Below are 27076 nucleotides of genomic sequence, written 5' to 3' on the forward strand. Positions count from 1 at the left end.
AAAATAATTAAAGATATATATATTTCAAAATTACTTCATAAGTTTTTCAAAATTTCACACAATTAATTAATATTGATGCAGTGAAAAATTAATATTCGTGCAACCTTTGGAAAACGTCAATAACATTCAAAATAAATATGCATAATCTTTAAAAAATGTTTGTGATATTATTCAGAAAAATGTTCATTCATTTCAAACAACATTCGTCACATTCTTGGAAACTATTTATACAACGTAAAACAAAGTTGGCATTATTTAAAAAAATCATACTGTAAAAAAATGTTCATTACATTTTTAGAAATATATGCGCATTTTAAGAATATGTTCGTGAGATTTTCTGAAATGTTTGTACAATATAAAAAAATGCCCACGTATTTTAAAGAATGTTTCATACCCTTCAAAGAAATGTTCAATGCAGATTTGGAAATGTTTGTACACAGAATGCTTAAAATTTATTAAGATAATGCTCAAATATGTATTTGAATTTGTTATCATGTATTTTAAAAAAATTCAATGTCTATGAAAAAATATATTACATGTGTATAAAAAACTTAGAACATCTATTGAAAACACTTGATATATATTAGATAAAGAAATAGAAAAATAAAACAAAAATAAAAGAAAAGAACCTGATAAAAACATAAAAGGACATAGAAAAAAGAAACAGGAAAAACGCATGAATAATTCTAGAAACTTACATTGGCCGGCCCACGAAAAGCGGGGACAACCAAGCGCCCGAGATAACGATAGGTCCCGCATTGGGCGAGAAATAGCGCTCATATGCTTCAGCCTTCATTTACTGTCCCCTACCCAAGAAGTCCCCAAAGACTCATTCGAGATGCCTGGCGCACGGACGTTAAACATTTTTTGATACACTCTGAATATTTATTTGAACAGATGTTGAACATTTGTCTAATGTGAAATGAACATTTTTTGTAAATTGCATGAATATTTTTACACTACATTAACAGTTTTTAAATGTGACAAAAATAAATTTTAAACATGTGAATACTTTCTAAACACAATTAAGTAAGATTTTAAGTGATACAAACATTCTTTATAATACCACAATCATTTTTATTTTCATGAACATTTAAAAACAAATCATGAACTTATTTTTAAATGTGTCAAAATTTTTTGAATTACAGAAAAATTTTGAATGGTACAAACATTTTGAGAAAGTTGCGCTATATTTTTGTATTATATGAACATTGTTAATGTACTATGAGCATTTTTAAATTAAAGAAAGTATTTTTTAACTTGAGTTATTTTATTTTTAAATAGAGTTGTAATTCTAAATTATATTTTATATATATATATATATATATATATATATATATATATATATATATATATATATATATAACAACAATATTCAAATCCTGAGATTAGAATAACTATTTGAATCACAGCCAGCCCTATAAGGGTCCGACTGCTCCCTCCCAAACTTCCGAAACTTCGGAATCCATATAGCGAAAAAAAATCTCACCCACGATAGTCCACCACTTCTTCCCTTGATCCCAGCGACCCCCGATCCTATCGCCGCCGCTGCCTACCACGCCTCCTACCGGCGCGCCAGCACCCGCGCCTCCTTCCCGGCGCGCCGTCGTCCCTGCCTCCTCCCAGCACGTGGCCGGCCCCAGACTCCTCCTGGGACGCCGTCGCCCCCGCCTTCCTCCTGGCGAGCCGCCGCCCCTGTCTTCTTCTAACTGCCACCATGGACCACCACTCTCTGCCCTGATCCACCTTGGTAGTGGATCCTCCGCGCCGTCACCGACCATGGATCCTAGGCGCCGACTCCTGTCTTTGGATCCCGCCCGCCGCCGCCAGGGTCCCCGACTGAAGACGACCAAGCCGTGGATCCTGGGTGCCATCGCGGGCCGTGGATCCCGGGGCGCCACCGCCTAGCTCTGATCCCGCCGGCCGCCGCCGAGGTTCCCGACTGAAGATGCCCTATGCTGCGACACTCAGGCCGTTCGCCACCGCCACCTCTTGCAGTTCACCGCCACCATCCAGCGCACCCCCAGTCGCCCCCCGATTCTTCCCTGAGCGACGCCAGGAACCACCTGACTCCCCTGGTTCGCCTCCATCGCGGGATCACTTCACGTTGGTTCGCAATGCCACAACACCTGCCCTCCCATTTCATCACTGTTTTGTGTTTGTCCTCTGAAAAAATTTGCCATTGTTGCAGGCCGGCTTCACCAGATTATTCAGTTCAGTTCTAAACAAATGAGCATTATACTTTGTTGTCCAAAGTTTTGGGAAGGTAGAAATTGTTCCAGAAGGTGAAAAATATGTCCAAGTTAATCAGCAGCTTTGGGAAGGTAGAAATTGTTCCAGAAGGTGAAAAATGTGTCCAAGTATCTTTTCTAGAACACCGACACTCTTTGAACATCATTGGTATATGCATGCCGATGTTATCAACCAATTTGATATATATGCTACAATTATCCCTCGAGATCGATGTTATCAACCACTATCAAATATTCCATGGACATCATTGGTACTACTAATCTCCACATATATGCACAACTAAGTGCAATCAGTCTGTTCTGAACACCTGCAGCAGGCATGGCCTCATGCTACAGTTCAACTTTCAAGTAAATTCTACTACTCCTAAAGTTCTGCGAATATTTGATATCAGTAATCAGTTAGTAACTTACATGAGTTTGTTAGTTACATGTTACGGAGAGCCTGACAGGACTTCCTCCGCCGACAGATACTGCGCACCATGAGAAAGTTCAGGGAATATTTGATAGTGGAAGCCACACTGTTACTGTGCACCACAGCTGGTAAAGATTGTCCAATAATGTTGCACCTTTTATTTCCTCATCATCTGCCTTTCTCCCAAGCTTTTAGTATTGCTTTTGCATGCCAGAATGGCTGGAGCACAAACTGAAGCTTGAAGCCAACCTCTGTTGTGAGCATCCGTTGCTAGTCACGTGCTGCGCTGGGCCAACAAAACAGCTTGCAGTTTTGTTCATTTCAAGGCGGTTGGGTGCGGTGGGAATCCTATTTATTCAGATGCGCTTGTACCAACACTAATTATTTTGATTGACGTGATAGTACTAATCTACTGACATGATTGGGGAAAGGCGACTACAGTGACTAAACTTAACCGGGGATTCGCACTTTTGTGGCACTGTAGAGATCACATCTTTTTTTCTATGTTCATCGTCAGAGTGCGCATGGGAACTCCCACATGTAAAGTTAGTACACAAGCACCATGTAGTGTTAAAAACGCTTTTACATTATAAGACGGAGGGAGGGAGTAAGAAAGTTTCTTGGAAGAGATGCTTAAAAGAATAAATTATTGGTATATTTTCTAGAACACCGACACTCTCTGGACATCATTGGTATATGCATGCCGATGTTATCAACCAACTTTGACATATATGCTACAATTATCTCTCGAGACGGAACTGTTGTAGTAGACTTGTATCCATGCTGGATGTAAAAAAATGTTCATGTTAATGGATATTGATAAAAGTTGGGAAGAGGTTCTCTCCTTTTGTTTTTTTATCTAGAATTGTTGTTTTAGAGAGTGTTGTTTCAGAGAGTGATCACTTTTAAAAGAAAGCATTTTACATGTTCCAAAAGAAATTAGAGGTTCAAATTTCACAAACATAGAGGTTCAATGTTTATTACAGAACCAAGAAAGTCAAATTAAAAATACAAAGAAGTTCAACTTTTTAATAATAAAGGGGTTCTATAAAAACCTAGAGGTTCAAATTTAAATAACCGAGAAGTTCAATTATTAGTACAAAACCAAGATGATCAAGTTAGTGTGGCGCCTTGACCCGCGGTTCCTCACTTCTGGCCATGTGCGGTCGTTCAACAAAGCCATCTGACATAGTCAAACTCTAATGCGTGTCGGTTTGATTTTTGTGAGAAGTTCACACTAATATAACAACATGTCGTTGTATTAGTAGACGCATGGCAATTTCATTTTTCAGAAACTTTTAGAAAAAAACTACATAGAGAAGTTCATGTTTCAGAAATTATGAAGTTCAAGTGTACTACATACAGAAGAAATTCATCAAAGAAAAAAGGGACCACCTAGGACATTTCACGGACAGAAAAAATGCCTAAAAATGTCGCGAGACAAAAAACTTCAAATGTTCGTAGAAAGTGGAAAAAACCATAATTTGTTCTGTAAGTTTAACCATTTCTAAAAAATACCTTGAAGTTCACATTTAAATAATAGGGCAATTTAATGTTTATTACAAACCCATGATTTTCCTTGTTACTTTAGAATCAACAAATAAGTTCAAAAATGAAAAATGTAGTAGTTCAAACAGTTTATAAAAAAATGGTGTTTCTTCATTTTACTAAAAAAATGGAGAAGTTCAAATTTAAATAACATAGAAGATCAAAAATGTTTATTCCAAAACCAAGAAGGTCAAATTAAAAAAAACAAGCAGTTTAAAAAGTTTGTAAAACATATATTTGCCTTTGTTTTTTTTAAGATCTAGAAGTTCAACTTTAATTACTTGAGCAGTTCGATATTTATTACATAAGTAGGACTTTTCCCATTTCTAATGAATAACACCAAGAAGTACAAAATTTAAAAATATGAAGTTCTTTAATTTTTATAAAAACTCAGATTTTCCCCAATGCTAAAGATTAAAACCAATAAAAAGTAGAGCGGTTCAATGTCTATAAAAAACTCAGATATTTTCATGTAACCAAGAGAAGTTTAGATTGATAACTGCGAGAAGGTCACGTAATACATGATGTGCATTTTGTATTAAAAAACGAATGAAAAACGCAAAGATTGAAAGTTTTGTTGCTAAAAGTTCAATTTTTTCCGGTTACTAAAGAATAAGACCAATAAGTTCTATTTGAAATAATGAAGAAGTTATATTAAAATAAACCTAGAAGTTCAAAATTAACGATGGTGCTCGATGTCTATCAAAAAGTAGGATTTTTTTTCATTACTAAAAGAAATAAAACCAGCAAGTCCCAATTAGAAAGATGGAGAAGTTCGATGATTATAACTCAGATTTCCCTCATTATTAAAGAATGGAAAATAAGAAGTTCAAAAATTATATAACAGGAAGTTCAACTTTTTTAAAAAAAATAGATTGCTTCAAAATTTCATAAAAAAGATTAAGAAAAAACAAGGAAGTCCATATTAAAAAGACGGAGAAGTTCGATGATTATAGAAAACTCTGATTTTCCTCATTATTAAAGAATGAAAACAAGAAGTTCAAAAATAAAATAACAAGAATTTCAACTATTAAAAATAGAGCACTTCAAAATTTCATAAAAAGGATTAAAAAATCAGATTAAAAATTCATAAAAAAACTCATATATTTTCATGTAACCGAGAGAAGTTCAGATTGATAACTACCAGAAGTTCACGTACTACACTATGTGTATTTTGTATTAAAAAGAATAAAAAAAGCAAAGACTAAAAGTTTGTTGATATAAGTTCAAGTCCTCCGTCGGAGAAATTTTAAAAAATATTGTGAGAGAGGTTTATACAAAAGAAATACCATTTGTGTAACACTTGACGAATGGATGAGAAAATTACAAATGAAAAATACGTCATAGAAGTTCAACGTAAAAAGAGCAGGAAGTTCACCTACTACACTGAATGAATATCAGATGAAAAACTTTTAAAATCGTTGCGAGTATGAAAAAATGATCAACACGGGAAAATTGCGTGTTTACAGCAGCTTTCCACTGGTATATCACTTGCTCAATTCCGGTGAGTGGATGGAGAGCTACGAGCAGTGGATGGAGAGCTACGAGCAAAAAAAACACGTGAAACACAGAGTGAAGTTCAAGTAGACATGCCGAGAAGTTCAGGTTCTTCACGCGGTGCATTTTCGAAGAATCTGTTTCGCGATAAAGGCAGAACGAATGATCTCGCCATTTTAGAAATTACTTGAAAACAGCCAGGATTCAGAGAAAACCATCAACATGAAAAAGTTTCGCATTTTCCGTAGCTTTTCAGCGGTATATTATTTGCCCCATTCCGATAAAGTTTGTAGAAATTACGGCAAAAATATGTTTTTAACCATTTTCAAAACTGACATAAAACCGTAATGAATTAGTAGAAACAATATATACAAAAAAGTTTCGCATTTCTTCAAGCTTTCCAACGCCATATCATTTTCTGCATTTGGACGTATGGTTAAAAAAATAGCTTGAAAATACGAACTCGGTGGAACTTGTACCATTTTCTAAATTACTTTTAAACCATTCAAAATTAGAAAAAACTTTTAACATAAAAAGGTAGCGCATTTTCATAAGCTTTCCAACGCCATATTATTTGCCTCAATTGCATTAGCCGTTTAGAAATGACGTCAAAAATACGAACTCAGGTGTTCGGTTTGCGAAATTTTACGATTTTCTGGATTACTCTTTAACCGTAGGGAATTATAGAAAACTTTCAGCATGTGGAAGGAGCGGTTTTGCAGCAGATTTCCAACGCCATATTATTTGCCTCATTCCAATAAACGGTTTAAAAATGCGATCGAAAATACGATTCACGTTTTTTGTATGAAGAAAAAACGGTTTTCAAAACTGCTCTTAAACCGCTTACATTTTGCCAAAATTTTAACTTGGGTCATGATACTGATGTCCATAGCTATCCAACGGTATATCGCAAGCCCCATTTGGACACCTTTTAGCTGAAGTTCAACCTAGTACTCGGGGAAGGTCAGGCGCGTTACTCGGGAAGTTCATGTTGTGATCAGAATATTATTCTGATTCCGTGATCAGAATAGTGTCTATATATATATATATATATATATATATATATATATATATATGAAACTAAAATTGAAGGAAACCGCTAACTTTAACATCCAACGCAGGATTACTTGGTCTGCACACTAATTGTGTCCGTTGAGGTGGGGGTGAGCTACCGTGCGGAAGCATAGGAATATGTCACCTACAGCGTGTTTGGTTGGGGGGAGTTGAGGTAGGGAATGGGATTTTAAGATTAGTGAGACTAAAAATCTGTTGATTGGTTCAGGGGTTTGTGAATTACCAAGGGAAGGGGAAGGGGAATTAGGAGGGCCAACTCCCATCAATCTATACCCTGGGGGGACCCTGGTAATTCAGTAGAGTATTGAGAATTAGACGTCTAAAAACATATCAGTACAGATTTGGTGGCCCACCTGCCGCAACAAAAGGAAAAAAACCCACGAGCATCCTAGCTAAATATGTGCGGTGGCAGAATATTTCCGCCAAACAATCCGGCCAGCGCTGACTACTCCCTAATCTGCAGATGCAACACCAAATAGGAGCACATCTCACGTAACCTGTCCTTCCTTTTCTTTGTTCATGAAAATTATCCCCACAAATAATTCTCACCCCGTACCAAACGTGGGATTGGGACTAACATGCCACTTCCCAAGTATAATCCCTCAACCAACTCCCTCTCATAAATTCCCATTCCCTTTCCCTTAAACTACCAAACACGCTGCTAAAGATGATTGTGCGGTATGCGGAGCAAGGGCTTCTTAGAGACATAGCTTGCTTGAGTGTTCCATTGCTCGGTGTGTGTCGGCACTAGTGGACCCTTTGTTGATGAAACATATGATAGAGACCACTAGTGGATCCTTTGTTGATGAAACATATGACAGAGACCAGTGAATCAAGCGCGGGGAATTGGTTATTCTCAATGATGGGGGTTCTTTTCCATGATGAATTAATACGCATGACGGTGACCCTATGGTCTATTTGGACAGCACGTCGTAAACTTATTCATGAGGAGATCAACCAAATCCCGTTGCCTACTCACCTTTTTGTTACACGTCCTATTTCTGAGCCCGAGCAGATTAATACCCAAGCGGCAGCAAGATCAGAAGCGCAGCCAATGTGGCTCCCCCACCTGAGGGTTTCATCAAAATAAATGTCGACGCGGGGTATCAGTTGATCATAATTTGGGCAATGTGGCGGCGATCTACATGGACCGGGACAAAAGCTATCTAGGATCGTCAGTGCTTGTCCAGGGACTTGTTGATCCATGACCATTGGAAGCCCTGGCTTGTAGAGAGGCTCTTTCTCCAGCGCATGATTCGGTATGCAAAATCTTCATAAGCATCACACTGCAAACAAATTGTCAACCAGATCCATGATGGTGTGGGAGGAACTACGTGGGTATCATTCGAGAAATTAGAGAAACGGCTAGTTCATTTGCTATTTGTAATTTTTGTCATGAACTTTGGGCTTCTAATGTTGAAGCACATCCAATAGCTAGGTATGGCGTCTCCCTTTCCGAGGGTAGACATTTGTGGTCAGGCACACCACATGATTTGTTGAGTAAATAGGCAATTTTTTGATTAACTTAATCCACGAGTAAATTACTAGCATGGCATTGACACAAATAAACGCATACTAATATTAAGTCAAGCAAGCACATACTACGCTAATTGCAGAAAGATCTACGTATAACACTAGCATGGCTAAAACAGAAAACAGTAGGAGCGGGATAAACGAGTTATACCCTCCAGTAGGCCATGCAGAGGCCGCGACAGTGGTGGCGGCAGCAACATCCTCAGCGGCCTTCTTGTCGGCCTCAAGCTTCTCGGCGGCAGCACGTTGGGCGTCGGTGGACATGGTGATGATGAAGACGACACGAACGTAGAGGAAGTAGTGGATCGGAGGCGAGCAGTCGCGTAGTCGCTGCCCAAAAACCTATTCGCCCCTCTCCCGTACAGGAACCAGAAGGGCGGGGTTTCGGAGACCTGCTCTCCCATCAACCATGTACACGGCGGACTGGATGGAGTCACCGGTGGCAGCTGCAGCAAAGGAACGACGGTGGGCATGCGCGTGAGCAGATGTGATCTGTTCGTGGCGGCTAGGGTTGGGAGACACCGCACACTTATATAGGCGCAGCCGCGTGGAAAGATGTGGGCTCGACCCACGTCCGAGTCCGTGACAACCCACGATCCGACGTCTCAGATCGTGGCTCAGCTGTCAGAAACTCTCCGTTAGTGACTGGAAAAAATAAGCGCGTAGGTGTGAGCTCGGCTCGGCTCAATCCCGCAACCCGCAGCGTTCGTGACGAGGCGTGGCGTGGCGAGGCGGGTGGCGGAGGAGGAGCGTGCGAGGGCCTCTTCTATTCTCAAGCTCCAATAGCATGTAGAAGAGAAACCCTTATAAAGAGGTCCAACTCCTTCTCCACTAGTAGGGTGGGACTAAACTTCCCACTACACCTAGTGCCATATACCCACATGGGCCCTTAGAGATTTTTTAGAAATTACCATATGGGCCTAAAGCCCATCCCAAATTTCAGCAATCCCCCACCAGATCTCGAGGGCCCATTGTGTCCTCTGTTCCAATTGCTGTTTTCATATACCAGTGTTTTACTGAAGACCTGTTAAGGTTGAGCTTCACCTAGAGCAAGTATCTATACTCCTTCACAACTGAACAATGGACTATGCCTTGAATTATCAGTTTGACGTAAAGAAGCTTCACCACATGTCTTACTAGTACTGGGCTGCCGAACGCTGACCCCTCGGGTGGAGCATATAAGTCACACTCCTGGCCTATTCATTATTTTATTAGAGATAACCCCAATCTCATAGACTGTGACTAGCAGTCGAGCTCACATAGGTGCATTCCTCCAAAGATCGCTCTGTAGGATAGCATCTTGCTTACATAACCCGTGGAACACATTAAGACAATAGTCACCCTACCATACAGTATTGAGAGTATTGCATCTCCAACGGAGTGGGTTAGTATAGTTACTCTCCTCAGCTCACCACTGGCTTGTTTTCCCAGGTCCTACTTCACGGGATCTCCGATCACATAGGTTGGGTTACCACCATGGCAACTCATGTGGGTCTCATACCCATATCCCTCGATGCATTATCTATCACAACACGTGATAGCCCTTTCGTAAAGGGATCTGCCAGATTCTTAGCCGTATGGACATAGTCCAACGCTATCACTCTGGAGTTTCTTAATTTTCTGACAGCTTTTAATCCTATTCTTATGTGTTTGTTGGACTTCATGTTATCCTTTGAACTCTTCACCTTGGTGATGACATTCTGATTGTCACAGTTCATAAGAATAACCGGAACCGGTTTATCAACCAATGGCAAGTCCATCAAAAGATCTCAAAGCCATCCCGCTTCAACACCAGATGTGTCTAATGCCGTTAATTCTGCTTCCATTGTCGATCTCGTTAAGATCGTTTGCTTGCAAGACTTCCAGGAAACAGCGCCACCTCCAAGAGTAAACATATACCCAGTAGTGGCCTTCATCTCATCAGCATCAGAGATCCAATTCGCATCACTATACCCTTCAAGTACCGACAGGTCTCCGGTATAGTGAAGTCCATAGTCCATAGTACCTTTCAGATAGCGCATAACTCTTTCAATAGCATGCCAATGTACATCACCCGGTTTGGAAACAAACTAGCTCAGTTTGCTCACAGCAAACACGATGTCAGGCCTCGTTGCACTCGCTAGGTACATCAGTGAACCAATGATTTGAGAGTATCTCAATTGATCTTTAGCCATGCCTTTGGACTTTCGAATCAACACGCTAGGATCATATGGTGTTTGAGATGGTGTGCAGTCCGAATATCCAAAATGACTCAACAAATTCTCAACATATTGGGATTGCAGAAGTGTGATCCCGCCCTCATTATCTCTCAATAGCTTGATGTTCAAGATAACATCAGCCACACCAAGGTCTTTCATCTCAAAGTTCTGAGATAGAAACGATTTGACCTCCTCAATGACTTTGAGGTTTGTTCCGAATATCAGTATGTCATCAACATACAAGCACAATATAACTCCTTCGCCCCCACCATGGCGATAGTATACACATTTGTCAGCCTCATTAACAACGAAACCAACAGATGTCAGAGTTGTATAGAACTTATCATGCCATTGCTTAGGTGCTTGCTTCAGGCCATATAAAGATTTCAACAACCTATACACCTTTCTTTCCTGACCATCTATCACAAAGCCATCTGGCTGTTGCATGTAGATTTCCTCGTTTAGCTCTCCATTCAGAAAAGCCGTCTTAACATCCATCTGTTGGACGAGAAGACCATGTGAGGCTGCCAATGAGAGTAATACTCGAATGGTGGTCAGTCTAGCCACAAGTGAATAAGTATCAAAGAAATCTTCCTCTTCTTTCTGGTCATAGCCCTTGGCCACAAGACTAGACTTGTACTTTTCGATCGTACCATCGGGCCTATGCTTGTTCGTGAACACCCACTTACATCCCAAAGGTTTGCAACCATATGGACGGTCAGTGATCTCCCATGTCCCGTTAGCCATGATGGAATCCATCTCTCTACGGACCGCATCCTTCTAGTAGCCAGCTTCTGGAGAGGCATATGCTTCTGAAATAGAAGTGGGAGTATCATCCACGAGGTACACGAAGAAATCATCACCAAAGGACTTTGCAGTCCTTTGTCTCTTGCCCCTACCAAGGGTTTCCTCATCATCCTCCTCAGGATTTTCATCATGTGTTCGTTCATAATATTCCATAGGAATGGCAGGCTCAGGAGTCTCCTCAGATTCCTGTCTAGAAGTGCTTTGCATATCTCTCATAGGAAAAATATCCTCAAAGAATGTAGCATCCTTAGACTTCATAATTGTACCGACCTTCTGGTTAGTTACCTCAGATTTCACTACTAGAAATCTATAGCCAACACTGTTCTTAGCATAGCCCATATTAATGTAGTCCACAGTCTTGTGTCCAAGCTTACGCTTTTTGGGGATCGGCACATTAACTTTCGCCAAACAGCCCCAAGTACGCAAGTACGAGAGTGTTGTCCTTCTCTACGCCCATTTCTCATAGGGAGTGATCTCATTATCCTTTGTCGGAACTTTATTCAGGACATGACATGCCATCAATATAGCCTTCCCCCACCATGCCTTAGATAAACCCGATGTATCTAACATGGCGTTAACCAAATCAGTTAGAGTACGGTTTTTCCGCTCGGCAACCTCGCTTGACTGGGGTGAATAGGGAGGCGTCCTCTCATGAATAATGTCGTGTTCCGCACAAAAGGAATCAAACTCACTCGAGAAGTACTCTCCACCATGATCTGACCGAACTCGTTTAATTTTCTTTTCAAGTTGATTCTCAACTTCTGCCTTACAGATTTTAAAGTAGTGTAGAGCCTCATATTTAGTATTTAACAGATACACATAGCAATATCTAGTGGAATCATCTATCAATGTCATGAAGTATTTCTTTCTACCTTTAGTCAACACACCATTCATCTCACAAAGATCAGAATGTATGAGTTCTAATGGTGCCAAGTGTCTCTCCTCCGCGGCCTTGTGAGGCTTGTGAGGTTGCTTAGCTTGCACACATGAAAGGCACTTAGAACCTTTGGCTAAAGTGAAACTCGGGATTAAATCCAATGTCGCTAGCCGCGTCATAACAACGAAACTAATGTGACAAAGACGTGAATGCCAAACTTCAGATTCATTAACATTCAAATGAATATGGTTCACGACTTTATTACAAAAATCTGCGAGGGAAAGGCGAAACATTCCTCCGCTCTCATAACCTTTTCCGACAAAGACTCCATATTTCATAACAACTAATTTATTAGACTCGAAAACCAACTTAAACCCTTCTCTACATAGAAGGGAGCCACTAGCGAGGTTCTTCTTGATGGCGGGGACATGCTACACGTTCTTCAGCTGCACGATCCTTCTCGAAGTAAACTTCCGATCGACCGTGCCAACACCATGAAGAGAAGCACTCGCGCCATTCTCCATCAATATGGACCCGTGGCCTGTGACCTGGTAAGAAGAAAACAATGAAATTTTAGCACACACATGCACACCCGCACCTGTGTCCACCCACCAATCGGTGGGATGAAACACTGAAAAAATAGTAAATAAATTACCGTACCCAGATGCACCATTTTCATTGTTGCCCACAATCATGTTGACGGACTTAGAGTCCTATCCTGGCATCTTGTACTTGTTTGGGCACTTGTTGGCCCAATGTTCAACCGAACCATAAGTAAATCATCACTCATCCTTCTTGCTCTTATTAAAGGTCTTCTTACCCTTCTTATTAAAGTCGGTAATGTGTTGGACACCGTTCTTTCCCTTGGGCTTGTGGGAGTTATGGTTCCTCTAGTTCACCATGTTGGCGACAGAGGTTCCTTCGACCCCTTTTCCGTGTGAGTCCTTTGCCCTCGAATTCTGCTCAACACTCAGATGGCCGATGACATCCTCCATAGAGAATTCACGCCTCTGATGTTTCAGAGTGGTGGCAAAGTTCCTCCAAGAATTAGGGAGCTTAGCGATTATGCAGGCCGCGATAAACTTGCCCGGTAACTCACACTTAAGAAGTTCAAGCTCCTTAAAGATTCATATTATATCATGAGCCTGCTCCAGTACAGGATGGTTTTCAACCATCTTTTAATCATGGAACTGCTCTATAACATACATATCGCTCCCAGCGTCGGTGGCCCTGAACTTAGATTCGAGTGCCTCCCACAAGTACTTGGCAACATGCACATGTAAATATGTGTTGACCAACTTATCTCCGATCACACTAAGAACTGCTCCTAGGAACACGACATTAGCTTCCTTGAACGCCTTCTCCTGTGCAGGAGCAATCATTCCCGAAGGAACACAGGTGACCCAGAACACGTTCATAACCGTGAGCCATAAGTTGGTCTTTGTCTGCCAACACTTAAAATATGTACCGGTAAACTTATCCGGTTTTAGTGATGCGGCAAAGCCACTCGCCGAAAAATTCCTACACATAATAGGTTTTTGGATTGTTGAGTAAACATGCAATTTTTTGATTAACTTAATCCACCAGTAAATTACTAGCATGTCATTGACACAAATAAACGCATATTGATATTCAGTCAAGCAAGCACATACTACGCTAATTGCAGAAAGATCTAAGTATAACGCTAGCATGGCTAAAACAGAAAACAGTATGAGCGGGATAAATGAGTTATACCTTCTAGTAGGCCATGCAGAGGCCGCGGCAGTGGTGGCAGCAACATTGCCCTCAGCGGCCTTCTTGTCGGCCTCGAGCTTCTCGGCGGTGGCACGTTCGTCATCGGTGGACATGAAGATGATGAAGACGACGCGAACATAGAGGAAGTAGTGGATCAGAGGCGAGCAGTCGCTGCCCAAAAACCTATTCGCCCCTCTCCCGTACAGAAACCAGAAGGGCGGGGTTTCGGAGACCTGATTTCCCGTCAACCGTGTACGTGGCAGATGTGATGTAGTCACCGGCGGCAGCGGCAACAAAGGAACAATGGTGGGCGTGCGCGTGAGCAGATGTGATCTGTTCGTGCCAGCTAGGGTTGGGAGACACCGCAGACTTATGTAGGTGCGGCCGCGTGGAGAGACCTGGGCTCGACCCACGTCCGAGTCCGTGATAGCCCATGATCCAACATCTCAGATCATGGCCCAGCTGTCAGAAACTCTTCATTAGTGACTGGCAAAAATAAGCGCGTAGGTGTGAGCTCGGCTCGGCTCAATCCCGCAACTTGCGACGCGTCGTGACGAGGCGGGCGACAGAGGAGGAGCGAGCGAGGGCCTCTTCTATTCTCAAGCTCCAATAGCATAGCGGGGTGGGACTAAACTTCCCACTACACCTAGTGCCATATACCCACATGGGACCTCAGAGATTTTTCAGAAATTGCTATATGGGCCTAAAGCCCATCCCAAATTTCAGCAATCCCCCCACCAGATCTCGAGGGCCCATTGTGTCCACTGTTCCAATTGCTGTTTCGATATACTAGTGTTTTAGTGAAGACCTGTTAGGGTTGAGCTTCACCTAGTGCAAGTAGCTACACTCCTTCATAACTAAACAATGGACTATGCCCTGAATTGTCAGTTTGGCGTAAATAAGCTTCACCACATGTCTTACTAGTACTGGGCTGCCGAAGGCTGACCCCTCGGGTGGAGCATATAAGTCACACTCCTGGCCTATTCATGAGATTATTAGAGATCACCCCAATCTCATAGACTGTGACTAGCAGTCGGGCTCACATAGGTGTGTTCCTCCAAAGATCGCTCTGTAGGATAGCATCTTGCTTACATAAGCTTTGGAACACATTAAGACAATAGTCATCCTAACATAGAGTATTGAGAGTATTGCATCTCCAACGGAGTGGGTTAGTATAGTTACTCTCCTCAGTTCACCACTGGCTTGTTTTCCCAGGTCCTACTTCACGGATCTCCAATCACATAGGTTGGGTTACCACCATGGCAACTCATCTGGGTCTCATACCCATCTCCCTTGATGCATTATCTATCACGACACGTGATAGCCCTTTCGTAAAGGGATCTGCCAGATTCTTAGCCGTATGGACATAGTCCAACGCTATCACTCCGGAGTTTCTTAATTTTCTGACAGCTTTTAATCTCATTCTTATGTGTTTATTGGACTTCATGTTATCCTTTGAACTCTTCACCTTGGTGATGACAGTCTGATTGTCACAACTCATAAGGATAGCTGGAACCGGTTTATCAACCAATGGCAAGTCCATCAAAAGAACTCGAAGCCATCCTACTTCAACACCAGATGTGTCTAATGCTGTTAATTCTGCTTCCATTGTCGATCTCGTGAAGATCGTTTGCTTGCAAGACTTCCAGGAAATAGCGCCACCTCCAAAAGTAAACATATACCCAGTAGTGGCCTTCATCTCATCAGCATCTGAGATGCAATTCGCATCACTATACCCTTCAAGTACCGACAGGTCTCCGGCATAGTGAAGTCCATAGTTCATAGTACCTTTCAGATAGCGCATAACTCTATCAACAACATGCCAATGTACATCACCCGGTTTGGAAACAAACCGGATCAATTTGCTCACAGCAAACGCGATGTCAGGCCTCATTGCACTCGCTAGGTACATCGGTGAACCAATGATTTGAGAGTATCTCAATTGATCTTTAGCCATGCCTTTGGACTTTCGAATCAACACGCTAGGATCATATGGTGTTTGAGATTGTGTGCAATCCGAATATCCAAAATGACTCAACACCTTCTCAACATAGTAGGATTGCAGATGTGTGATCCCACCCTCATTATCTCTCAGTAGCTTGATGATCAAGATAACACCAGCCACACCAAGGTCTTTCATCTCCAAGTTCTGAGATAGAAATGATTTGACCTCCTCAATGACTTTGAGGTTTGTTCCGAATATCAGTATGTCATCAACATACAAGCATAGTATAACTCCTTCGCCCCACCATGATGATAGTATACACATTTGTCAGCCTCATTAACAATGAAACCAAAAGATGTCAGAGTTGTATTGAACTTATCATGCCATTGCTTAGGTGATTGCTTCAGGCCATATAAAGTTTTCAACAACCTACACACCTTTCTTTCCAGACCATCTATCATAAAGCAATCTGGCTGTTGCATGTAGATTTCCTCGTTTAGCTCTCCATTTAGAAAAGCCGTCTTAACATCCATCTGGTGGACGAGAAGACCATACGAGGCCGCCAATGAGAGTAATACTCGAATGGTGGTCATTCTAGCCACAAGTGAATAAGTATCAAAGAAATCTTCCTCTTCTTTCTGGTCATAACCATTGGCCACAAGCCTAGCCTTGTACATTTCAATCATACCATCGGGCCTATACTTGTTCTTGAACAACCACTTACATCCCAAAGGTTTGCAACCATATGGACGGCCAGTGATCTCCCATGTTCCGTTAGCCATGATGGAATCCATCTCGCTACGGACCACATCACTACTAGGAAAAGGGCTATAAATGGAAATGACACTAATGGCGCACCAGACATGTGGTGCGCCATTAGTATATACCATGTGTTGGTGCGCCATTAGTGTCCAAATACTAATGGCGCACCACATCCACAGTGCGCCATTAGTAACAAATTTTTTTTCGTTTTTTTTAAAACTAGTAATGGCGCACCAGTGGATAGTGCACCATTACTAGTTAAACTAGTAATGGCGCACCACATCCACGGTGCGCCACTAGTAAATTATTTTCAATTTTTTTTTCAAAACTAGTAATGGTGCACCAGTGGACAGTGCGCCATTACTAGTTAAAACTAGTAATGGCGCACTGTCAACTGGTGCGCCATTACTAAGTTTTTTTAAAAAAAATTCAGAATATGTTTTTTTTTTCAAAACTAGTAATGGCGCACCGTGGGTGTGGTGCGCCGTTACTAGTTTAACTAGTAATGGCGCACCACTCCCACGGTGCGCCATTACTAACTTGGCCCAAAACTTCCACCGAATGCACCCCTCCCCCCCCCCCCCCCCCCGTGGACCGCCTTTTCAGTTTAAAAAAAATAAAAGAAAATGATGGAAATGTCAAAAAAAGAAAATAAGTTTCCCATGTGATATATGGTCTAGTTGTTGGGAAAATTTACAAATATGAATTTCGACTTTATTTGCAAAATCTCTCTGAAATTTATAAAATGGGCATAACTTTTGCATACGAACTAGGATTAAAAAGTTTTCTATATGAAAAATCATCTACTCGAAAAGTTACATCCGAAAAATCCCCAAAAACCTAACAGAAAAAAGTTACGGGGCTTTTAAGATCCGGAGGCAAAAAAATTCAAAAAATTTCAAACTTACTAGTGGCGCACCGTATGCTAGGTGCGCCACTAGTAACAGAAAAAAAATTGGTTTCGAAAAAAAAGTTTTGAATTATTTTTCAAAATATGGTACGTAATATGACCGGGAAGTTTGAAATATTTTTTCAAAATTTCATCATACTCATGAACATGAACAAAGTCCCAGACATCAACAAGGTTTAATAGGATTGATATGATAGATATATCAACAAGTGCCTGTGAAGTGAGGTGGTGCTGGGGTTGGATAGAACTATGAAGTTAAGCGTGCTTGGGCTGGAGTAGTGTGAGGATGGGTGACCTTCCAGGAAGTTTGACCACAGAGTGCGATTTGACTCGAGATTAAGAAAAAAATAAAAAAAATGAATTTTTTTTAAAAAAATTTGAAAAAAATTAATTACTAATGGCGCACTTCTGTGTGGTGCGCCATTACTAAGTCAGATAGTAACGGCGCACCTCTAGGCATACTAATGGCGCACTACTAGTGCGCCATTAGTATCTAGTATACTAATGGCGCATTGTACCAACCTTCTGGTCAGGTACCTCAGATTTTACTACTAGAAATCTATAGCCAACGCTATTCTTAGCATATCCCATATTAACGCAGTCCATAGTCTTGGGGTCCAAGCTTACGCTTTTTGGGGATCGACACATTGACTTTCGCCAAACAGCCCCAAGTACGCAAGTACGAGAGTGTAGTCCTTCTCTTCGCCCATTTCTCATAGGGAGTGATCTCATTATCCTTTGTCGGAGATTTATTTAGGACATGACATGCCGTCAATATAGCCTCCCCACCATGCCTTGGATAAACCCGATGTATCTAACATGGCGTTAACCAAATCAGTTAGTATGGTTTTTCCGCTCGGCAACCCCGTTTGACTGGGTGAATAGGGGGGCGTCCTCTCATGAATAATGCCGTGTTCCGCACAAAAGGAATCAAACTCACTCGAGAAGTACTATCCACCATGAACTGGCCGGACTCGTTTAATTTTCTTTTCAAGTTGATTCTGAACTTCTGCCTTATAGATTTTAAAGTACTGTAGAGCCTCATATTTAGTATTTAACAGATACACATAGCAATATCTAATGGAATCATCTACCAATTTCATGAAGTATTAATTTCCACATTTAGTCAACACAGCATTCATCTCACGAAGATCAAAATGTATGAGTTCTAATGGTGCCAAGTGTCTCTCCTCCGCGGCCTTGTGAGGCATGCGAGGTTGCTTAGCTTGCACACATGAAAGGCACTTAGAACCTTTGGCTAAAGTGAAACTCGAGATTAAGTCCAACTTTGCTAGCCGCGTCATAATACCGAAACTAATGTAACAAAGATGTGAATGCCAAACTTCAGCTTCATTAACATTCAAATGAATATGGTTCACGACTTTATTACAAAAATCTACGAGGGAATGGCGGAACATTCCTCCGCTCTCATAACCTTTTCCAACAAAGAGTCCATATTTCGTAACAACTAATTTATTAGACTCGAAAACCAACTTAAACCCTTCTCTACATAGTAGGGAGCCACTAACGAGGTTCTACTTGATGGCGGGGACATGCTGCACGTTCTTCAGCTGCACGATCCTTCCCGAAGTAAAATTCAGATCGACCGTGCCAACACCATGAACAGAAGCACTCGCGCCATTCCCCATCAATACGGACCCGTGGCTTGTGACCTGGTAAGAATAAAACAATGAAATGTCAGCACACACATGCACACCTGCACCTGTGTCCACCCACCAATCGGTGGGCTGAAACACTAAAAAAATAGTAAGTAAATTACTGTACCCAGATGCACCATTTTCATTGTTGCCCACAATCATGTTGACAGACTTAGAGTCCTGTCCTGGCTTCTTGTACTTGTTTGGGCACTTGTTGGCCCAATGTTCAACCGAACCACAAGTAAAGCAACCCTCATCCTTTTTTCTTCTTAAAGGTCTTCTTACCCTTCTTTTAAAGTCGGTATTGTGTTGGACACCGTTCTTTCCCTTGGGCTTGTGGGAGTTATGGTTCCTCTGGTTCACCATGTTGGCGGCAGCGGTTCCTTCGACCCCTTTTCCGTGTGAGTCCTTTGCCCTCGAATTCTGCTCAACACTCAGATGGCCGATGATATCCTCCATAGAGAATTCACGCCTCTGACGTTTCAGAGTGGTGGCAAAGTTCCTCCAAGAATTAGGGAGCTTAGCGATTGTGCAGCCCGCGACAAACTTTCCCGGTAACTCGCACTTAAGAAGTTTAAGCTCCTTAATGATGCATATTATCTCATGAGCTTGTTCCAGTATAGGACGGTTTTCAACCATCTTTTAATCATGGAACTGATCTATAACATACATTTCACTCCCCACATCGGTGGCCCTGAACTTAGATTCGAGCGTCTCCCACAAGTCCTTGGCAACATGCACATGTAAATATGTGTCGACCAACTTATCTCCGATCACATTAAGAACTGCTCCTAGGAACACGCCGGTAGCTTCCTTGAACGCCTTCTCCTATGCAGGAGCAATCGTTCCCGAAGGAACACAGGTGACCCAGAACACGTTCATAACCATGAGCCATAAGTTGGTCTTTGTCTGCCAACGCTTAAAATATGTACCAGTAAACTTATCCGGTTTCAGTGATGCGGCAAAGCCACGCGCCGAAAAATTCCTACACATAATAGGTTTTTGGATTGTTGAGTAAACAGGCAATTTTTTGATTAACTTAATCCACAAGTAAATTACTACCATGTCATTGACACAAATAAACGCATATTGATATTCAGTCAAGCAAGCACATACTACGCTAATTGCACAAAGATCTACGTATAACGCTAGCATGGCTAAAACAGAAAACAATAGGAGCGGGATAAACGAGTTATACCTTCTAGTAGGCCATGCAGAGGCCACAGCAGAGGTGGCGGCAACATTGCCCTCAGCGGCCTTCTTGTCGGCCTCGAGCTTCTCGCCGGCGGCACGTTCGGCATCGGTGGACATGGTGATGATGAAGATGACGCGGACGTAGAGGAAGTAGTGGATCGGAGGCGAGGAGTCGCGTAGTCGCTGCCCAAAAACCTATTCGCCCCTCTCCCATACAGGAACTAGAAGGGCGGGGTTTCGGAGACCTGCTCTCCCGTCAACCGTGTACGCGGCGGACGTGATGGAGTCACCAGCGGCAGCGGCGGCAAAGGAATGATGGTGGGCGTGCGCGTGAGCATATGTGATCTGTTCGTGGCAGCTAGGGTTGGGAGACACCACACACTAATATAGGCGCAACCACGTGGAGAGACGTGGGCTCAACCCATGTCCAAGTCCGTGACAGCCCACGATCCGACGTCTCAGGTCATGGCCCAGCTGTCAGAAACTCTATGTTACTGACTGGCAAAATTAAGCGCGTAGGTGTGAGATCGGCTCGGCTCAAACCCGCAACCCGCGGTGCGTCATGACGAGGCATGGCGTGGTGAGGTGGGCGGTGGAGGAGGAGCGCGCGAGGGCCTCTTCTATTCTCAAGCTCCAATAGCATGTAGAAGAGAAAGCCTTATAAAGAGGTCCAACTCCTTCTCCACTAGCGGGGTGGGACTAAACTTCCCACTACACCTAGTGCCATATTGAAGGAAATATGCCCTAGAGGAAATAATAAAGTTGTTATTTATATTTCCTTATATCATGATAAATGTTTATTATTCATGCTAGAATTGTATTAACCGGAAACTTAGTACATGTGTGAATACATAGACAAACAAAGTGTCACTAGTTTGCCTCTACTTGACTAGCTCGTTGAATCAATGATGGTTATGTTTCCTAACCATAGACATGAGTTGTCATTTGATTAACGGGATCATGTCATTAGAGAATGATGTGATTGACTAGACCCATCCGTTAGCTTAGCACGATGATCGTTTAGTTTGTTGCTATTGCTTTCTCCATAACTTATACATGTTCCTATGACTATGATATCATGCAACTCCCGAATACCATAGGAACACTTTGTATGCTACCAAATGTCACAACGTAACTGGGTGATTATAAAGGTGCTCTACAGGTGTCTCCAATGGTGTTTGTTGAGTTGGCATAGATCGAGATTATGATTTGTCACTCCGATTGTCGGAGAGGTATCTCTGGGCCCTCTCGGTAATGTACATCACTATAAGCCTTGCAAGCAATGTAGCTAATGAGTTAGTTACGAGATGTAGCATTACAGAACGAGTAAAGAGACTTGTCGGTAACGAGATTGAACTAGGTATTGAGATACCGACGATCGAATCTCGGGCAAGTAACATACCGATGACAAAGGGAACAACGTATGTTGTTATGCGGTTTGACCGATAAAGATCATCGTAGAATATGTAAGAGACAATATGAGCATCCAGGTTCCGCTATTCGTTATTTACCGGAGACGTGTCTCGGTCATGTCTACATAGTTCTCGAACCCGTAGGGTCCGCACGCTTAACGTTCGGTGACGACCGGTATTACGAGTTTATGTGTTTTGATGTCCCGAAGTTAGTTCAGAGTCCCGAATGTGATCACGTACATGACGAGGTGTCTCGAAATGGTCGAGACATAAATATTGATATATTGGATGGCTATATTCGGACACCGGAAGTGTTCCGGGTGATTTTGGAGAAAACTGGAGTGCCGAAGGGTTACCGGAACCCCCCGAGGAAAGTTAGGCCTTCATGGGCCATAGGGAAGAGGGGAGGCAGCCCACAAGGGGCAGCCGCGCCCCTCCCTAGAGGGAGTTCGAATTGGACTAGGGAGGGGGCGCGTCCCCTTTCCTTCTTCTCTTCCTCTCCCTTCCTTCCTTCCCCCTCTCCTCCTAGTAGGACAAGGAAAGGAGGAATCCTACTCCTACTAGGAGGAGGATTCCTCCTCCCTTGGCGCGGCACTAGGGCCGGCCGGCCTTCCCCCTTTCTCCTTTATATACGGGGGCAGGGGGCACACTAGGACACACAAGTTGATTGTTTCCAGCCGTGTGTGGTGCCCCCCTCCACCATAATCCACCTCGGTCATATTGTAGCGGTGCTTAGGCGAAGCCCTGTTCCGGTAGCATCATCATCACCTTCATCACGCTATCGTGCTGACAAAGCTCTCCCTCGAAGCTCTACTGGATCATGAGTTCGTGGGATGTCACCGAGCCGAACATGTGCAGATCACGGAGGTGCCGTACCTTCGGTGCTAGGATCGGTCGATCGTGAAGACGTATGACTACATCAACCGCGTTGTCATAACGCTTCCGCTTACGGTCTACGAGGGTAAGTAGACAACACTCTTCCCTCTCATTGCTATGCATCACTATGATCTTGCATGTGCGTAGGATTTTTTTTGAAATTACTACATTCCCCAACACATATACCCATATGGGCCCTTAGAGATATTTCCAGAAATTTCTATATGGGCCTAAAGCCCATCCCAAATTTCAGCAATCCCCCACCAGATCTCGAGGGCCCATTGTGTCCTCTGTTCCAACTACGGATTCGATATAACAGTGTTTTAGTGAAGACCTATTAAGGTTGAGCTTCACCTAGAGCAAGTAGCTACACTCCTTCACAACTGAACAATGGACTATGCCTTGAATTGTCAGTTTGGCGTAAAGAAGCTTCACCACATGTCTTACTAGTACTGGGCTTCCGAAGGCTGACCCCTCGGGTGGAGCATATAAGTCACACTCCTGGCCTATTCATGAGCTTACTAGAGATCACCGCAATCTCATAGATTGTGACTAGCAGTCGGGCTCACATAGGTGTGTTCCTCCAAAGATCGCTCCACTACTAGGAAAAGGGCTACTAATGGCGCACCAATTTTGCCTACTAATGGCGCATCACTGGTGCGCCATTAGTATCACGCCACTAGTATTTTTTAATAATGGCGCACCAGTGGTGCGCCATTTCTATAGGCCACGGTGCGCCATTACTATAGGCCACTGGTGCGCCATTAGTATAGGCCACTGGTGCGCCATTAGTATTTTTGAATTTTAAAGGCGGGAAAATAGTAGTGGCGCACTGTCTAACCCCCACCGTGCACCATTGCTATTTTTGAATTTTGAATTTGAATAGTATAGGCCACCTTTGAACTCTTCACCTTGGTGATGACAGTCTGATTGTCACAGTTCATAAGCATAGCCGAAACCGGTTTATCAACCAATGGCAAGTCCATCAAAAGATCTCGAAGCCATCCTGCTTCAACACCAGATGTGTCTAATGCTATTAATTCTGCTTCCATTGTCGATCTCGTTAAGATCGTTTGCTTGCAAGACTTCCAGGAAATAGCTCCACCTCTAAGAGTAAACATATACCCAGTAGTGGCCTTCATCTCATCAGCATCAGAGATCCAATTCGCATCACTATACACTTCAAGTACCGACTGGTCTCCGGTATAGTGAAGTCCATAGTTCATTGTACCTTCCAGATAGCGCATAACTCTTTCAACAGCATGCCAATGTACATCACCCGGTTTGGAAACAAACCGGCTCAGTTTGCTCACAGCAAACACGATGTCAGGCCTCGTTGCACTCGCTAGGTACATCTGTGAACCAATGATTTGAGAGTATCTCAATTGATCTTTAGCCATGCCTTTGGACTTTCGAATCAACACGCTAGGATCATATGGTGTTTGAGATGGTGTGCAGTCCGAATATCCAAAACGACTCAACACCTTCTCAACATAGTGGGATCGCAGAAGTGTGATCCCACCCTCATTATCTCTTACTAGCTTGATGTTCAAGATAACATCAGCCACGCCAAGGTCTTTCATCTCAAAGTTCTGAGATAGAAACGATTTGACCTCCTCAATGACTTTGAAGTTTGTTCCGAATATCAGTATGTCATCAACATACAAGCACAGTACAACTCCTTCGCCCCCACCATGGTGATAGTATACACATTTGTCAGCCTCATTAACAATGAAACCAACAGATGTCAGAGTTGTATTGAACTTATCATGCCATTGCTTAGGTGCTTGCTTCAGGCCATATAAAGATTTCAGCAACCTACACACCTTTCTTTCCTGACCATCTATCACAAAGCCATCTGGCTGTTGCATGTAGATTTCCTCGTTTAGCTCTCCATTCAGAAAAGCCGTCTTAACATCCATCTGATGGACGAGAAGACCATGTGAGGCCGCCAACGAGAGTAATACTCGAATGGTGGTCAGTCTAGCTATAGGTGACCAAGTATCAAAGAAATCTTCCTCTTCTTTCTGGTCACTAGCAAGATGCACATGCATTACATGGAACATCAAGAGCATTTGTATGAGTAGTTTATCTTGTAGGAGAAAAGGATGAAGGAGGGAAGGCCTTACTTGCAAATCTGGAGAGGGGTGCGGGTATCTCTTTGCCAAATTGTCATGGTTTGCTTTCTATCATTCAGATATAGATCGAACGGTCTATATTGCAGGATGGCAGGCACACCATCATCCACAACTCGGTTTTTTATAAGAAGTAGAGATAGCCTTTGGCCACAAGCCTAGCCTTGTACTTTTCAATCGTCCATCAGGCCTAAGCTTCTTCTTGAACACCCACTTACATCAGAAAGGTTTGTAACCATATGGACGGTCAGTGGTCTCCCATGTCCTGTTAGCCATGATGGAAGCCATCTTGCTATGGACCGCATCCTTCCAGTAGTCAGCTTCTAGAGAGGCATACGCTTCTAAAATAGAAGTGGGAGTATCATCCACGAGGTACACGAAGAAATCATCACAAAAGGTCTTTGCAGTCCTTTGTCTCTTGCCCCTACCAAGGGTTTCCTCGTCATCCTCCTCAGGATTTTCATCATGTGTTCGTTCATAATATTCCATAGGAATGGCAGGCTCAGGAGTCTCCTCAGATTCCTGTCTAGAAGTGCGTTGCATATATCTCATAGGAAAAATATCCAGAAAGAATGTAGCATCCTTAGACTCCATAACTGTACTGACCTTCTGTTCAGGTACCTCAGATTTCACTACTAGAAATCTATAGCCAACGCTGTTCTTAGCATAACCCATATTAACGCAGTCCACAGTCTTGGGTCCAAGCTTACGCTTTTTGGGGACCGGCACATTGACTTTCGCCAAATAGCCCCAATTACGCAAGTACGAGAGTGTGGTCCTTCTCTTCGCCCATTTATCATAGGGAGTGATCTCATTATCCTTTGTCGGAGCTTTATTCAGGACATGACATGCCGTAAATATATCCTCCCCCAGCATGCCTTGGATAAACCCGATGTATCTAACATGGAGTTAACCAAATCAGTTAGAGTATGGTTTTTCCGCTCGGCAACCCCGTTTGACTGGGTGAATAGGGAGGTGTCCTCTCATGAATAATGCCGTGTTTCGCACAAAAGGAATCAAACTCACTCGAGAAGTACTCTCCACCATGATCTGACCGGACTCGTTTAATTTACTTTTCAAGTTGATTCTGAACTTCCGCCTTATAGATTTTAAAGTAGTGTAGAGCCTCATATTTAGTATTTCACAGATACACATAGCAATATCTAGTGGAATCATCTATCAATTTCATGAAGTATTTCTTTCCACCTTTAGTAAACACACCATTCATCTCACAAAGATCAGAATGTATGAGTTCTAATGGTGCCAAGTGTCTCTCCTCCGCGGCCTTGTGAGGCTTGCGAGGTTGCTTAGCTTGCACACATGAAAGGCACTTAGAACCTTTCGCTAAAGTGAAACTCGCGATTAAATCCAACTTACCTAGCCGCGTCATAACACCGAAACTAATGTGATAAAGACATGAATGACAAACTTCAGATTCATTAACATTCAAATGAATATGGTTCACGACTTTATTACAAAAATTTGCGAGGGAAAGACGAAACATTCCTCCGCTCTCATAACCTTTTCCAACAAAGAGTCCATATTTCGTAACAACATATTTATTAGACTCGAAAACCAACTTAAACCCTTCTTTACATAGAAGGGAGCCACTAACGAGCTTCTTCTTGATGGCGGGGACATGCTGCACGTTCTTCAGCTACACGATCCTTCCCGAAGTAAACTTCAGATCGACCGTGCCAACACCATGAACAGAAGCACTCGCGCCATTCCCCATCAATACGGACCCGTGACCTGTGACCTGGTAAGGAGAAAACAATGAAATGTCATCACACACATGCACACCTGCACCTGTGTCCACCCACCAATCGGTGGGCTGAAACACTGAAAAATCAGTAAATAAATTACCGTACCCAAATGCACCATTTTCATTGTTGTCCACAATCATGTTGACACACTTAGAGTCCTGTCCTGGCTTCTTGTACTTGTTTGGACACTTATTGGCCCAATGTTCAACCGAACCACAAGTAAAGCATCCCTCATCCTTCTTGCTCTTCTTAAAGGTCTTCTTACCCTTCTTCTTAAAGTCAGTATTGTTTTGGACACCGTTCTCTCCCTTGGGCTTGTGGGAGTTATGGTTCCTCTGGTTCACCATGTTGGCGACAGAGGTTCCTTCGACCCCTTTTCCGTGTGAGTCCTTTGCCCTCGAATTCTGCTAAACACTCAAATGGCCGATGAGGGAGTCCTGGGTTAGGGGGTGTTCGAATAGCCGGACTATACCTTCAGCCGGACTC

The 27076-nt window shown here is 42.7% G+C and overlaps 1 long non-coding RNA gene across 1 annotated transcript; it reads left to right on the forward strand.

Annotated features, from left to right (window-relative positions):
* Positions 1–1456: 1456 nt before the first annotated feature.
* Positions 1457–2447, forward strand: LOC147978920 (uncharacterized). The gene is made up of 2 exons (XR_015599649.1): positions 1457–2110; positions 2192–2447. It is a non-coding gene; the product is annotated as an uncharacterized LOC147978920 (long non-coding RNA).
* Positions 2448–27076: the final 24629 nt, after the last annotated feature.

This window comes from Triticum urartu, chromosome 3A (genome assembly GCF_056163025.1).
Source record: "Triticum urartu cultivar PI428250 chromosome 3A, HENAU_Tu73, whole genome shotgun sequence".
NCBI lineage: Eukaryota > Viridiplantae > Streptophyta > Magnoliopsida > Poales > Poaceae > Triticum > Triticum urartu.